At 44.0% G+C, this 16,403-nt stretch overlaps 1 non-coding gene across 1 annotated transcript; it reads left to right on the plus strand.

Moving 5' to 3' along the window:
• Positions 1-14,044: 14,044 nt before the first annotated feature.
• Positions 14,045-14,119, plus strand: Trnas-cga (transfer RNA serine (anticodon CGA)). The gene has a single exon. It is a non-coding gene; the product is annotated as a tRNA-Ser (tRNA).
• The last annotated feature ends 2,284 nt before the right edge of the window (positions 14,120-16,403 follow it).

The raw sequence follows: 16,403 nt of genomic DNA on the forward strand, positions 1-16,403 counted from the left end.
ACAAAATTTATTACTTCGAAGTAACGTATCTCCAGAAACAGCTTGTAACCATAACAATGCAAATACACATCCCATGAGTGGCGTTAATTTGAAACAAGGTAAACTACAATGAAATTGCAGCAAATGAATTCACCGCGACTCAAGATCAAAACAAGTTGAATTCTGTTGAAGAAAATTTCTTGATTAAATCGGATTAAGGTCGATTATCAGTATAGCGAACACAATGTTCTGATAGGCGTTGCAACCTACGACGCGCGTCGCTAATCCACGCCAAAATGCCTTGGATCAGCGTCTTGGTTCAAATGGCTCTGAGCACTATGGGACTTAACTTCTGAGGTCATCAGTCCCCTAGAACTTAGAACTACTTAAACCTAACTAACCTAAGGACATCACACACATCCATGCCCGAGGCAGGATTCGAACCTGCGACCGTAGCGGTCGCGTGGTTCCCGACTGTAGCGCCTAGAACCGCTCGGCCACTCAGGCCGGCTCAGCGTCTTCAAATCAACATTGTAATCAGGGTGAAAGTTCCCTGGCGTTACATGACGTGGCCCACAGAAGCAATTGTCAATCAGAAACTAACATCTTTGTTCCGCCAATGAAAAAATTAAGCAGCCACCACTGTACTCCCAACAACGTAGCAAAAATGTGGTCCTTCCAGTTAAGTGACTGAAATCCTTCTTGCAGAAATTTGCGTGTAAATATGTTATGTATCAGTACTTAAGTCAGTAAAATGTTCAAATGTGTGTGAAATCTTATGGGACTTAACTGCTAAGGTCATCAGTCCCTAAGCTTACATACTATTTAACCTAAATTATCCTAAGGACAAACACACAGACCCATGCCCGAGGGAGGACTCGAACCTCCTCCGGGACCAGCCGCACAGTCCATGACTGCAGCGCCTCAGACCGCTCGATTAATCCCGCGCGGCACTTAAGTCAATCCAGATGTATTATATTTCACGCCTTTTTCGCGATGTTTTATTGCTTCAGAACATGAAAAGAGAAAAAGAAAAAAAACGAGGGAAATACAGGGTGTTACAAAAAGGTACGGCCAAACTTTCAGGAAACATTCCACACAAAGAAAGAAAATATGTTATGTGGACATGTGTCCGAAACGCTTACTTTCCATGTTAGAGCTCATTTTATTATTTCTCTTCAAATCACATTAATCATGGAATGGAAACACACAGCTACAGAACGTACCACCGTGACTTCAAACACTTTGTTACAGGAAATGTTCAAAATGTCCTCCGTTAGCGAGGATACATGCACCCACCCTCCGTCGCATGGAATCCCTGAAGCGCTGATGCAGCCCTGGAGAATGGCGTATTGTATCACAGCCGTCCACAATACGAGCACGAAGAGTCTACATTTGGTACCGGGGTTCCGTAGACAAGAGCTTTCAAATGCCCCCATAAATGAAAGTCAAGAGGGTTGAGGTTAGGAGAGCGTGGAGGCCATGGAATTGCTCCGCCTCTACGAATCCATCGGTCACCGATTCTGTTGTTGAGAAGCGTACGAACACTTCGACTGAAATGTGCAAGAGCTCCATCGTGCATGAACCACATGTTGTGTCGTACCTGTAAAGGCACATGTTCTAGCAGCACGGGTAGAGTATCCCGTATGAAATCATGATAACGTGCTCCATTGAGCGTAGGTGGAAGAACGTGGGGCCCAATCAAGACATCACCAACAATGCCTGCCCAAACGTTCACAGAAAATCTGTGTTGATGACGTGATTGCACAATTGCGTGCGGATTCTCGTCAGTCCACACATGTTGATTGTGAAAATTTAAAATTTGATCACGTTGGAATGAAGCCTTATCCGTAAAGAGACATTTGCACTGAAATGAGGATTGACACATTGTTGGATGAACCATTCGCAGAAGTGTACCCGTGGAGGCCAATCAGCTGCTGATAGTGCCTGCACACGCTGTACATGGTACGGAAACAACTGGTTCTCCGGTAGCACTCTCCATACAGTGACGTGGTCAACGTTACCTTGTACAGCAGCAACTTCTCTGACGCTCAAATGGTTCAAATGGCTCTGAGCACTATGGGACTCAACTGCTGTGGTCATCAGTCCCCTAGAACGTAGACCTACTTAAACCTAACTAACCTAAGGACATCACACACACCCATGCCCGAGGCAGGATTCGAACCTGCGACCGTAGCAGCAGCGCGGCTCCGGACTGGAGCGCCTAGAACCGCACGGCCACCGCGGCCGGCTCTGACGCTCACATTAGGGTTATCATCAACTGTACGAAGAATTGCCTCGTCCATTGCAGGTGTCCTCGTCGTTCTAGGTCTTCCCCAGTCGCGAGTCATAGGCTGGAACGTTCCGTGCTCCCTAAGACGCCGATCAACTGCTTCGAACATCTTCCTGTCGGGACACCTTCGTTCTGGAAATCTGTCTCGATACAAACGTACCGCGCCACGGCTATTGCCCCATGCTAATTCATACATCAAATGGGCATCTGCCAACTCCGCATTTGTAAACATTGCACTGACAGAAAAACCACGTTCATGATAAACATTAACCTGTTGATGCTACGTACTGATGTGCTTGATGCTAGTACTGTAGAGCAATGAGTCGCATGTCAAACAAGCACCGAAGTCAACATTACCTTCCTTCAATTGGGCCAACTGGCAGTGAAATGATGAAGTACAGTACATACTGACGAAACTAAAATGAACTCTAACATGGAAATTAAGCGTTTCCGGACACATGTCCACATAACATCTTTTCTTTATTTGTGTGTGAGGAATATTTCCTGAAAGCTTGGCCGTACCTTTTTGTAACACCCTGTATATGGCTAGATGCAGAACTGCAGTGGTTCATCGTTTGTTAAGCAATACTCTGATGTGTTATTGTCAAAATTCGACATTAAATACTGGTTAAGAAAGCAGCTACGCGTGTTCAGTACATATTGTAATATTATGTTTACATGCGGAGTAGTAAATAATGTTCTACGAACGCCTCTAATCATGTTTGGTGTAACACACTGACCCACACATCACACCCAACTCACTGTAGCAACCTGATCCGGAAGAGCGTCCGCGCGCGCACAATCGCTGCGTTCAAATGTGCAGCAACCGATACGTGGATCAGCGATGTACAAACTAACTGTATATCATTACATGAAGCGTCAACTTATAGGCCACACGTTGTCATAAACTCACTGTATCGCCCCACTCTTGCCGTAACTCTGTTCAAAGGCACCAGAAGATTCCTTGTGTTTAATCTTCTCATATGGATCAATCACAAGGCTATGATTTCCACGTCTTTTTTCAGTCCCTTTTGAATCATGTTCTCTAGAGCTTCGCTTGGCTGCCATATATGAGATTAGGGTTTGAGACTATTAGACCATAAGGGGGCGTGATGTGTGGTATTATCGTAGTTTATCGTTACGTGCTCCTGTTGTAGTCTTACTGAAGTAACCATTCTATTATTTATTTGGAGAAATTCAAGGAAGCTGTGTACGCATCTACACCAGGATATCCAAATGGTTCTTTGAAACCAGTTATACTTGATTAAGAATCCTGTGTCCAAATCACTGCAACATGTTGTTCAGTAACAGAAATTGTCAAAAGGGTGTTCAAAAATATCCATGCAGAAGCTAAATGAAACAAAGACTACTTTGTTTGGCAGGAAAGTGTACCAGATAGGCCGACCGGTGTGGCCGAGCGGTTTTACGCACTTCAGTCTGGAACCGTGCGACCGCTACGGTCGCTGGTTCGAATCTTGCCTCGAGCATGGATGTGTGTGATGTCCTTAGGTTAGTTGAGTTTAAGTAGTTCTAGGATCTAGGGGACTGATGACCTCAGATGTTAAGTCCCATAGTGCTAAGAGCCATTTTTTGTACCAGATAGATACGACTTTACAAAACGTTAAATAAACATAAAAAAATTATTTTATCTCAGAAGATCGTGACGGCAGTTTGTTGGGTGTGTGAGGAAGAAGTTGTGGTTTTATAAACTGCTTTGACGCAATTACCGAACTATGTGACGAACCGCCGTGGCACTTGTGACTTTGTAGTCTCTGTTCTCGCCCTAGAGCGGTTTCGGGGCATATAAAGGTTCCGGTAGCTGAACGACTTCCGTTAATGATGCTTTATCTATTCTGCGAAACGCTTTGCGTGACGTAATTACTACAGACCCGTCACGCGAGGTAGCACTTGGGAAACTGGCAGTTCCATCAGACTGATTCAACCTATGCGCTTCCGTAAACTACAAGCGTCACAAATAGACATGCAATTAAAGGGCGGGTGCCGTGATTTCGTCGGCGGACGTTTTTCATGCTTACGGCACCTCCAGCGAACACTTGCTAAACGTCTGCTCCTGTCTGTAAACTAGAGCGAGGTCTGCAGTGTAGAATCTATTTACTCTGCAGTTCTCCGCTAGGAATTTCATGGCGAGCAAAGTGATACGCGGCTGTAGAGTCGGTGAGAAGATAGGACCAAAATTGTGATTAAACCATATCGTGCAGAGAGAGGAATTAGTCGGAGAGATACAAGGTAGTCTTATCAAAGGAAATTACGGGAATCCTAAGGTTGGTCAGAAAAGAGTTTGGACGTCGATCCTTCATAATAAATCTTCTGCCTAATACTGTGCAACACCGAACCAAAAGTCGCTACTATACGTTCATTATCATCACTATTACCTGCCCATAAACTGCAGTTGGAGAATAATACGAGATACAGCAGATTATTCTAGGTGGGGAGGGTAGAACATTCAGTTTCCTCGAGCGACATAATGTGTTTCAGTTTTTAGTGTTTTTCCTCAATAGCTTATTTTTCGACATGGTCCTCTTTCAGGTCAGTGCGTTATATCCAACGTTTCCCTATTGACTGGATCCATATCGGAAATCAGGTTTGGTATGCCCGCAAAATGCCTTACTAGGCTGCCTACTTCTCTTCATCTTTCATAAGAGTCACTTCTGAGCCCCTTTCTCGTCTGTGTAAAGTGAAAATAGCCTATTGATGATCGGATGTAACTCAAATCCTGAATTCTTATTACTCGGCATAATATACCTACGGTAAGTTCGAAAGTAACTTACACCACACGTACAGCGAATAGCAAATACACTCCTGGAAATGGAAAAAAGAACACATTGACATCGGTGTGTCAGACCCACCATACTTGCTCCGGACGCTGCGAGAGGGCTGTACAAGCAATGATCACACGCACGGCACAGCGGACACACCAGGAACCGCGGTGTTGGCCGTCGAATGGCGCTAGCTGAGCAGCATTTGTGCACCGCCGCCGTCAGTGTCAGCCAGTTTGCCGTGGCATACGGAGCTCCATCGCAGTCTTTAACACTGGTAGCATGCCGCGACAGCGTGGACGTGAACCGTATGTGTAGTTGACGGACTTTGAGCGAGGGCGTATAGTGGGCATGCGGGAGGCCGGGTGGACGTACCGCCGAATTGCTCAACACGTGGGGCGTGAGGTCTCCACAGTACATCGATGTTGTCGCCAGTGGTCGGCGGAAGGTGCACGTGCCCGTCGACCTGGGACCGGACCGCAGCGACGCACGGATGCACGCCAAGACCGTAGGATCCTACGCAGTGCCGTAGGGGACCGCACCGCCACTTCCCAGCAAATTAGGGACACTGTTGCTCCTGGGGTATCGGCGAGGACCATTCGCAACCGTCTCCATGAAGCTGGGCTACGGTCCCGCACACCGTTAGGCCGTCTTCCGCTCACGCCCCAACATCGTGCAGCCCGCCTCCAGTGGTGTCGCGACAGGCGTGAATGGAGGGACGAATGGAGACGTGTCGTCTTCAGCGATGAGAGTCGCTTCTGCCTTGGTGCCAATGATGGTCGTATGCGTGTTTGGCGCCGTGCAGGTGAGCGCCACAATCAGGACTGCATACGACCGAGGCACACAGGGCCAACACCCGGCATCATGGTGTGGGGAGCGATCTCCTACACTGGCCGTACACCACTGGTGATCGTCGAAGGGACACTGAATAGTGCACGGTACATCCAAACCGTCATAGAACCCATCGTTCTACCATTCCTAGACCGGCAAGGGAACTTGCTGTTCCAACAGGACAATGCACGTCCGCATGTATCCCGTGCCACCCAACGTGCTCTAGAAGGTGTAAGTCAACTACCCTGGCCAGCAAGATCTCCGGATCTGTCCCCAATTGAGCATGTTTGGGACTGGATGAAGCGTCGTCTCACGCGGTCTGCACGTCCAGCACGAACGCTGGTCCAACTGAGGCGCCAGGTGGAAATGGCATGGCAAGCCGTTCCACAGGACTACATCCAGCATCTCTACGATCGTCTCCATGGGAGAATAGCAGCCTGCATTGCTGCAAAAGGTGGATATACACTGTACTAGTGCCGACATTGTGCATGCTCTGTTGCCTGTGTCTATGTGCCTGTGGTTCTGTCAGTGTGATCATGTGATGTATCTGACCCCAGGAATGTGTCAATAAAGTTTCCCCTTCCTGGGACAATGAATTCACGGTGTTCTTATTTCAATTTCCAGGAGTGTATTATCCTTCGTTACGAGTTAGACAATGTAGTAGATTATGTTAGGAGTGATCGGAAAGTTTCCGTTCGAAGGCCGTACATTCCAGAATCGATATGCCACTCAGGCAATATTGCTGTGAGCATTGAGGCAATGATCCCACCTACGCACCAGGTTAAACATACCAGTTTGGTAAAACACCGTATCCTGCTGCTTGAAGAAGTCCGTAACTGCCTGCTGCACACCCTCCTCCGACAGGCATCCTGGTCACATGGGGAGGGACCATGACTATAGGGCGGATGCTCGGGTGTCTCCCACTTGGGTTGCCATAACTTCTGCGTTACAGTATGTACGCTGTGGAGACGTGTGTTATCATGAACTTTGTGCACCATTCCACAAAGGTAATCGTACAAGGGGAGGCCACCTCGATGGAATCACATATTTACTTCAAACTTTGTGCATCTTTAATAGGCCATTAAAACAACATAATGTGCACTACTCTGGCAATTACGAGAAAATCGCAAAAGAACTTTTACGCTCTGTTATGTAGCGGGATCTATCTGTGCGTAGGTATCAGGTGTCTGAGTTCATGGTGGTCAGTGGTTAGCGTTCGAGGTTCGTAAGACGAACCTAATTGAGGCTACGGATCGACTATCGCTCAACCTTAATTTTCAATTTACATTTTTTTTCAGCACTGGTTATACTGCCGGCCGCTGTGGCCGAGCGGTTCTAGGCGCTTCAGTCCGGAACCACGCTGCTGCTACGGTCGCAGGTTCGAATCCTGCCTCGGGCATGGATGTGTGTGATGTCCTTAGGTTAGTTAGGTTTAAGTAGTTCCAAGTCTAGGGGACTGATGACCTCAGATGTTAAGTCCCATAGTGCTTAGAGCCATTTTTGAACTGGTCATATTATTTAATATATATGACATTTGAGAGGTAATGTAATTTAAAAGAAAACGACGTGTATTTGCATGAAATTTTTGCGACTGTCATGTTATTTGACCACATACTATTTTTAATTAAATTTAGCTATTAGAAAGAACATATTTACAACTATCGTCAAGTAAATTAAGAAACGCATAGAGTATCCCTGAAAATGTATGCCTGTAGTGACTTGAGAAATCTCTTGTACGTGCAGCCTGGTAAGGTACCCAGAACTACTATGCAACTCGACGCTTCGAGCTGCAGACACAGAGGTAGGACCCATTTGGCAGTTAACCTACGTAGCGGTGAGACGTTGCTAATGTAGCAAGAACGAATAGTGTCAGTGCAATTTTTTTGAACATCGCAGAATAGACGCTTATACTGCAACAATAAAGCTTTGAGCAAGAGCTCAACCGTCGCCTCATACATGTTGGTTTTAAGAAGCTTGAAAGCTAACCACTTGACTATCATAAACTCGACCACCAGCACCCATGCACAGATACATTAGTGACATAACAGGCGCATAAAACTTCTCTTGCGATTTTCTCGTAACTGCCAGAGAAGTACACCTTACTGCTTTCACATTATGTTGTTTTAATAGCATACTAAGTGTGTACTAAGTTTAGAGTAAATCTGTGCTCCCAGCGTCGTGGCCTCCGCTTGTTACACATACGTGCAGCTCCATACACATTCTTCATTCTCCGATGGATGTCTACCGATGTTTGTCCTTCGGTAGCCAAGAAAAGAATAACAACAGGTTAGTCCTGTTTGGATGCATTCGGTAATAACAACGCCATAGTTCACGTTGCCGAATTTACAGAACGCACTTCGGAAAGACACGAAGCTCTCACTAATCTCTTGCTTACATTTCGGTGTTTATATACTAGAATCGGAGTCGCGTTAAACTGCATATACACTCCATTAACGCCCTCAAACGCTAACTTTTTTTATCGCCGCTTGTATTGTCTTTAGAAGGCTTCAGTACAGTAGCCTACTGAGTCAAGAGCTTTTTCTAACCTCTAGAAACACCGAACCAACTAGGTTTCCTCTACCAGTGGCACAACTCGATATCATGTGTAAGCTCACGAGTTGGTTTACGCATATCAATATTTTTAAAACGAGGATGGTATTCGTGAAGAAGGTTACTTTGTTCCAGGTAGGTCACAATGTTTGAAATCAGAATATGCTCTACGATTTTGCTACAAATACATCTAAGCGGAGTGATTCTTGAAGTTTTCCCGACGTAACGAGTATTCCATGAGGTTTCGGCCTTGCAGCTGAATGATGTCGACATCTTCCCACGCTAGTTCAGATTGACAACCAGACATCTTCAGGTAAGTAATACGGGACAGCAATTCAGTGGACCTGTTCACCTTCTTCTTCTGAATATGGGTGTGACTTCGCCCTTTTCTGAATTATTTGGAACGCATGTCTCCTCTAGGGATCTGCCATAAAGTTTGGTCAAGACGGGGGCTAACTAACTCTAAATTTCTTTACAGAACTTGACAGGGACTCAGTGGGACTCGAGGACCGTGTTTTTATTGATTTATGCTGATTTGCAGCACCATTACTACTGATTACTATATCATTCTCCTTGGCAGTGGTACGGTTTTTGAAAGCTGAAACGTAATCATATAAGCATGTTTGTAAACCTTATATCAGTGAGCATATGCGTATCGAATACTGTGTTTATTAAGCATACGAGAAAAAAAATCCACAGTGGAACAGCTTCTGGTATGTAGTTGCCTATAATTCGCCAGATAAGTAATGCTAAGGCAAAAAGAAAATATGTCGAGTCTAGCGAGACAGACTGGTTTTTAAGTAAGAAAAAGACTTAGTTTTCATCGTAGTCCCCGTTTATGTTAAAAATGACGTAATTCCTCCAGTTGTATTAAGGTGTTACAACATCAGTTTCAGGCCCTAAATACAACATACCATACATAAACAACCAATGCAACAACAGTAATTTATGAGTTATTATACAAAACAATATTATTATAACCATGTTACATAATGGATAATTTTAATGAAACTAATTACATTTTTGGTCATTTCTGTTAAAATGCCATCACTATGGACATTAGCCATTTACGTGGTATCACTAAATACAAATGAAGTTGTATATGCACAATTGTTTTATTATAGGTTAATATCAGGTACTAAAAATAGGAGTATATAAAAGCTTAAGCGACAAGCCGTTATTCTAATGGATAATAATATAGGCGTGGAACATTGTAAATTATTATTTTTTTATTTTTTTAAAATAATGAGCTATAAAAAGGAGAACATACGCATTGCCAATCAGACATATGTTAGGTAAACTTCATTGTTTACTAGTAGTGAACGGTGGGTAAGGTAGTCTAAGTAAATTACGCCATTGTTAGCTTAGTATATCGACAGTACAGAATTTTGCAAACGTAACTCTAGTCTACCTTGCCCGCTGTTCACTACTAGTAAACAATGAAGTTTACCTAACATATGTCTGATTGGCAATGCGTATGTTCTCCTTTTTATAGTTCATTATTTAAAATAATAAAAAAATAATAATTTACAATGTTTCACGCCTATATTATTATCCATTAGAATAACGGCTTGTCATTTAAGCTTTTATATACTCCCATTTTTAATACCTGATATTAACTTACAATAAAACGATTGTGCATATACAGCTTCATTTGTATTTCGTCATACCACGTAAATGGCTAATGTCCAGAGTGATGGTATTTTAACGGAAATGACCAAAAATGTAATTAGTTTCATTAAAATTATCCATTATGTAATATGGTTATAATAATATTGTTTTGTATAATAACTCATAAATCACTGTTGTTGCATTGGTTGTTTATGTATGGTATGTTGTATTTAGGGCCTGAAGATGATGATGTAGCAACATCGAAACTAGTTGCCAATAAAACCAACACCTTAATACAGCTGGAGGAATTACGTCATTTTTTTAACATATATTATACCAGCTGACGTCCCAAGTCGTCCGTTTTAATTATGGATATACGAAGATGGCCCCCGTTTACGCTAATGAGCTTTATTCAATTTGTTTTCAGTGAGTGTACCATGCATTCCTGACGCGTAATTCTTCAAGATCTGCAGTAGCGTCTCTATTGCATTGAGTGGCATTTTGTTTCTGGTGTGGAGTGGTCAAGCTAAACGTCATCAATTCACAACGTAGGTAACATTCCTACATTCACTTCCCTTTTGATTTTGCCCTAGTTTTCATCAATCGAACACAGTCTGAAAATGAGTCCGTGACCATATTTTGACACTTTATTTTACAGGTCCCTCTTGATTACACAAACGTAAACTTCACTATTACCGGTTTCGGCTTCTGCCATCTTCAGATCATAAAATATTCTGATGTAGTATCAACGTCGAATTAAGGTATATAGTAAGTGCGAATTGTACGAAGAATCCAGCACAACTTGTTCCAGAGGCGGACAGTAGTGACAGTGAAAGAGTTTGCATACGTTTTTCCTTTATGAATGGGCCCTATGTGATCAGAAATATCCGGACACCTGGCTGAAAATGACTAACAAGTTCGTGGCGCTCTCCATCGGTAATGCTGGAATTCAATATGGTGTTGACCCACCCATACCCTTGATAACAGCTTCCACTCTCGCAGGCATACGTTCAGTCAGGTTTCTTTGGAAATGGCAGATCATTCTTCACGGAGTGCTGCACTGAGGAGAGGTATCGATGTAGGTTGGTGAGACCTGGCATGAAGTCGGCGTTCCGAAACATCCCAAAGGTGTTCTATAGGATTCAGGCCAGAATTCTGTGCAGGCCAGTCCATTACAGGGTTGTTATTGTCCTGTAGCGACTCCGCCACAGGATGTGCATTATGAATAGGTGCTCGATCGTGTTGAAGGTGCAATCACCATCCCCGAATTGCTCTTCAACAGTGGGAGGCAAGAGAGTGCTGTGATAATGCCACGCAAAACAACAAGCGAAAGAGATTGCAAACGTTTTTCCTTTATGAATCGGCACTATGTGGTCAAAAGTATCCGAACACCTGGCTGAAAATTACTAACAAGTTCGTGGCGCCCTCCATCAGTAATGCTGGAATTCAGTATGGTTTTTGCCCACCCTTAGCCTTGATGACAGCTCCATGAAAAACACGACCACACCACGACACCACCGCCTGCTAATATTACTGTTCGCACTACACACGCTGGCACATGACGTTCACCGGGCATTTGCCATACCCACACCCTGCCATCGGATCGCCACATTGTGTACCGTGATTCTTCACTCCACACAACGTTTTCCACTGTTTAATCGTCCAATGTTTACGCTCCTTACACCAAGCGAGGCATCGTTTGGCGTTTACCAGCGTGATGTGTGGTTTATGAGAAACCGCTCGACCATGAAATCCAAGTTTTCTCATCTCCCGCCTAACTGTCATAGCACTTGAAGTGGATCCTGATGCAATTTGGAATTCCTGTGTGATGGTCTGGATAGATGTCTGCCTATTACACATTACGACCCTCTTCAACTGTCGGCAGTCTCCATCAGTCAAAAGACGAAGTCGGCCTGTACGCGCACCATATCACGAACTGCGCGACCCCTCCCGCCGGAGGTTAGAGTCCTCCCTCGGGCTTGGGTGTGTGTGTTGTTCTTAGCATAAGTTAGTTTAAGTAGTGTGTAAGATTAGGGACCGATGACCTCAGCAGTTTGACCCCTTACGAATTCACACACATTTGAACATTTTGGCCTGTGCTGTACGTGTTCCTTCACGTTTACAGTTCACTATCACATCGAAAACAGTGGACCTAAGGATGTTTAAGATTCTAATGACTACTGAGGTCGCTGATACGGAGTACCTGGCAGTAGGTGGCAGCAAAATGCACCTAATATGGAAAACGAATGTTTTTGAAGTGTTCGGATACTTTTGATCACATAGTGTAGCATGGTCTCAACAATTGGAAAGTCCACTGCAGAAATATTGAACCATGCTCTCTCTATAGCCGTCCATAATTGCGAAAGTGTGGCTGGTGGAGGAATTTGTGCACCAACTGACGTCTCCATAACCTCCCACAAATGTTCGATGGGATTTACGTCGAGCGATCTGGGTGGCCAAATCATTCCTTCATACTGTCCAGAAGTTCTTCAATTGCGAGCAATAGTGGCTGGTGACATGCTTGGGAACATGAATTCAATGAATGTCTCCAAAAGGTCTCCAAGTTGCCGAACGTAACCATTTCCAGTCCATGATCGGTTCAGTTGGACCAGAGGACCCAGTCCATTCCATGTAAGCACAACCTACGCCATTACGGAGCCACCACTAGTTTGCATAATGCCCTGTTGACTTGGGTCCACGGCTTTGTGGGGTCTGCGCCACACTCGAACCCTACCATCAGCTCTTATCAATTGAAATCGGGAGTTATCTGACCAGACCACGGTTTTTCATCGTCTAGGGTCCAACTGATATGGTCACGAGCCCAGGAGAGGAACTGCTGGTGATGCCGCACTGTTAGCAAAGGCACTCGGGTCAGTCCTCTGCTGCCATAGCCCATTAACGCCAAATTTCGCCAACCTGTCCTAACGGATATTTTCGTCGCACATCCCGCATTGATTTCTGTCGTAATTTCGAGCAGTGTTGCTTGTATGTTAGCACTGACAACTCTACGTCAACACCGATGCTCAGTGCACTCATTGCTTTACCCTGTTTGGGGGTATCTTTCTGAATTCTTCGTAACTTTCGGGCTTTGGATTTTATTTGAATCGTCTATGAGCAGCATCCCTTTTGCTAATCATTTGGAATGCTTAGGGGTAACTTTCGGTCTGGGACTACATGGAACCCTACTGTCCAATATTGCCACATAAAGGTGATCAAGGTGCTCCCTTTTACGCAGACAATTTTGCCAGCCAGCCATCGATCAGGGTGTTAAAGTTTCGGTTGTTTAGTTTCTGAATGGGTTTCTTTTTAATAAAATGATGTTGCATGTACGGACGTCTGTTAGAGTAAAATTTTGGGTTGAGTCGGCTCAGGTTTCTATTAAGGTACTTGCATCTATTTGTAGGAGATCCACTACAGCGCATGCCCACGGACATAATCTCTCGCCAACGCAAGCTTTTTCACGCTCGGGTTATACAGTACTAGTCACCTGTCAGTGTGTAATGACTTTGGCTTGTAATGTGTGGTTCACTATCGCTCAAGTGAGAGAGACAGAATTAGCAACTGCGCTATTCGAACTTTCCTAAAGTCGGCTTGTAAGCAGCCAGCCCAAAAACGTTACAGCTCCAGGAAGCTCAGTGGGATTTTACTCAACACTGGGTATCAGCGCAGTATATTGAAGGTTTTCATTGTAAAATAAACGATTTCTTCCTGAAATTTAACCACTTTAATCCCTAATTTGAGTTTTTTACCCATTTTGCAGCTGAAACTACCTATACAAACTTAACTGTCATGTGACAAGTATCGACAGACAACATCTGTCTTCGCATTGGAATAATGACGATGCATTTAGCCTACACCGTCTGACAGTTTGTCCTCAGTCAGTTACGTTTTTTGCTAATGGAAACTGCCATGGGTTTTCTTGGCAGGAGAACTTCTGTAAAGTTTGGAAGGTAGGAGACGAGGTACTGGCAGAAGTAAAACTGTGAGGACGGGGCGTGAGTAGTGCTTGGATAGCTCAGTTGGTAGAGCACTTGCCCGCGAAAGGCAAAGGTCCCGAGTTCGAGTCTCGGTCTGGCACACAGTTTTAATCTGCCAAGAAGTTTCATATCAGCGCACACTCCGCTGCAGAGTGAAAATCTCATTCTGGCAACAACGACTTTTGTATGAGGCTGTCTGGCAGCAGAGTCTCTCTCAGGTATGACAAAAAGACTCTAGCATGTCTCATCTTGTCCACACACTCATATTTACCGTGTCTCATCAGCACTCTCCTTGCTCCATTTGCTACAACACGCAAATACACAACGCAGTTTTAAGCTCTATTCTAGACATTCCAGGATATGGATCATAATTTATGATTTCGTGGAATGCTTAGGGGGTAACGTTCTGTCTGGGACTTCATGGGACTCTATGTCCAACATTGCCACATAAAGGTGGTCAAGGCCCTCCCTTTCACGTAAACATTACTCAACGAGAAGTACGGCGTTGTTCAGTTGGAGATCTCTGTGAATCGTCGATGTTAGTTGCTCGTGATCACATCGACGCGAGTAAGTGTGGAGCGACGTCTCAACAGAGGGATTTATTCGACTATCTAGTACGCCAAGCCACTGCCAAGACAGCAGCTCGTCAGTCGCTGCGTGAAGCAGTGAAGTCATGGAGTTTTCCGAAGTGTGTTGGGTGGAGTGACGAGTGCAAGCGTCGGCTTATAAATGAATATTTCCTCTGTTAATCACTATATTACAACATCAGACGGCGTAGAATACTAAAACGTTGCAATCACTTTCATTTCGAGAATTATAATTTCTGGGACTCAAAGGCACAACAGATCAAAGTAATACACCACCCCAACAGCAATACAATAAGCTTATCTCACAATAATCAACAATAACATACAACAGAATTCATCCTTAAAATAATCTTGCTTCGGGCAAGAATGGCTCTGCAAGAGAGCTCTAAAATAAAACAACTTGCTTCTGCTCAGGATTAACTTCACAAGTGGACACCAAACAATAGAAAAACTAGTTTCCGCCTGTTACTAGTTTTACAAGGACGCACTAAAATAAATCAGGAAAACAACTGACTTATTATAATTATCTAGAATCTACTATTACCAACATCTGTCCCGTAAAGACAGCACAACCAACCAGAACTAAAACATCTACATGACAAGAAAATGTAGGTAATCAAAAGGCACAACAGAAAAAGTGGTCAGAAAAAGACGCAATAATTATTACTAGTACACTGTTATCGAACAATGGTCTCTCTGTATTTACAGCTTCACAATAAAAATGTTACACTCATTTCCACCACGGGCATGTGTGCAACTCACTTGACAATAGCTTTGGCACAGTCAAATTCCTCACAGCTTTGCCGCACTTTCATACAAAAGCAAATTGAATCAAGTCAGCTTCACCTATCCCAACGCACACTACCACTCTGTAATCCGTCCAGCCAGAGTCTGACAACTATCGCTGATTGCCAATAGCAAAACCCCCTCAAAAGCTCACGTCATTTTGTGCTCTCCACCATTCCTCTTCACTGCTTGCTCAGTATACAGATTGAATAATATATGGGATAGGCTACAACCCTGTCTCACTCCCATCTCAACCACTGCTTCCCTTTAATGCCCCTCGACTCTTATTACTGTCATCTGGTTTCTGTACAAACTGTAAATAGCCTTTTGCTCCCTGTATTTTACCCCTGCCACCTTTAGAATTTGAAAGAGAGTATTCCAGTCAACATTGTCAAAAGCTTTCTCAAAGTCTACAAATGCTAGAAACGTAGGTTTGCGTTTCCTTAATACATCTTCTAAGATAAGTCGTAGGATCAGTATTACCTCGCGTGTTCCAGCATTTCTACGGAATCCAAACTATCTTCCGCGAGGTTGGCTTCTACCAATTTTTCAATTCGTCTGTAAAGAATTCGAGTTAGTGTTTTGCAATCGTGATTTATTAAACTGATAGTTCGGTAATTTTTACACCGGTCAACACCTGCGTTCTTGGGGATTGGAATTACTATATTCTTCTTGAAGTCTGAGGGTATTTCGCCTGTCTCATACAGCTTGCTCACCAGATGGAAGAGTTTTGTCATGGCTGTCTCTCCCAAGGCTATCAGTAGTTCCAATGGAATCTTGTCTGCTACCGGAACCTTGTTTCGACTTAGGTCTTTCAGTGCTCTGGCAAATTCTTCACGCAGTTTCCGCCTGTTACTAGTTTTACAAGGATGATGCTGTAGTATACAGAGAAGTTGCAGCATTAGAAAATTGTAGCGAAATGCAGGAAGATCTGCAGCGGATAGGCACTTGGTGCAGGGAGTGGCAACTGTCCCTTAACATAGACAAATGTAATGTATTGCGAATACATAGA

The sequence above is a fragment of the Schistocerca serialis genome, chromosome 4 (genome assembly GCF_023864345.2).
Source record: "Schistocerca serialis cubense isolate TAMUIC-IGC-003099 chromosome 4, iqSchSeri2.2, whole genome shotgun sequence".
NCBI classification, from domain to species: domain Eukaryota; kingdom Metazoa; phylum Arthropoda; class Insecta; order Orthoptera; family Acrididae; genus Schistocerca; species Schistocerca serialis.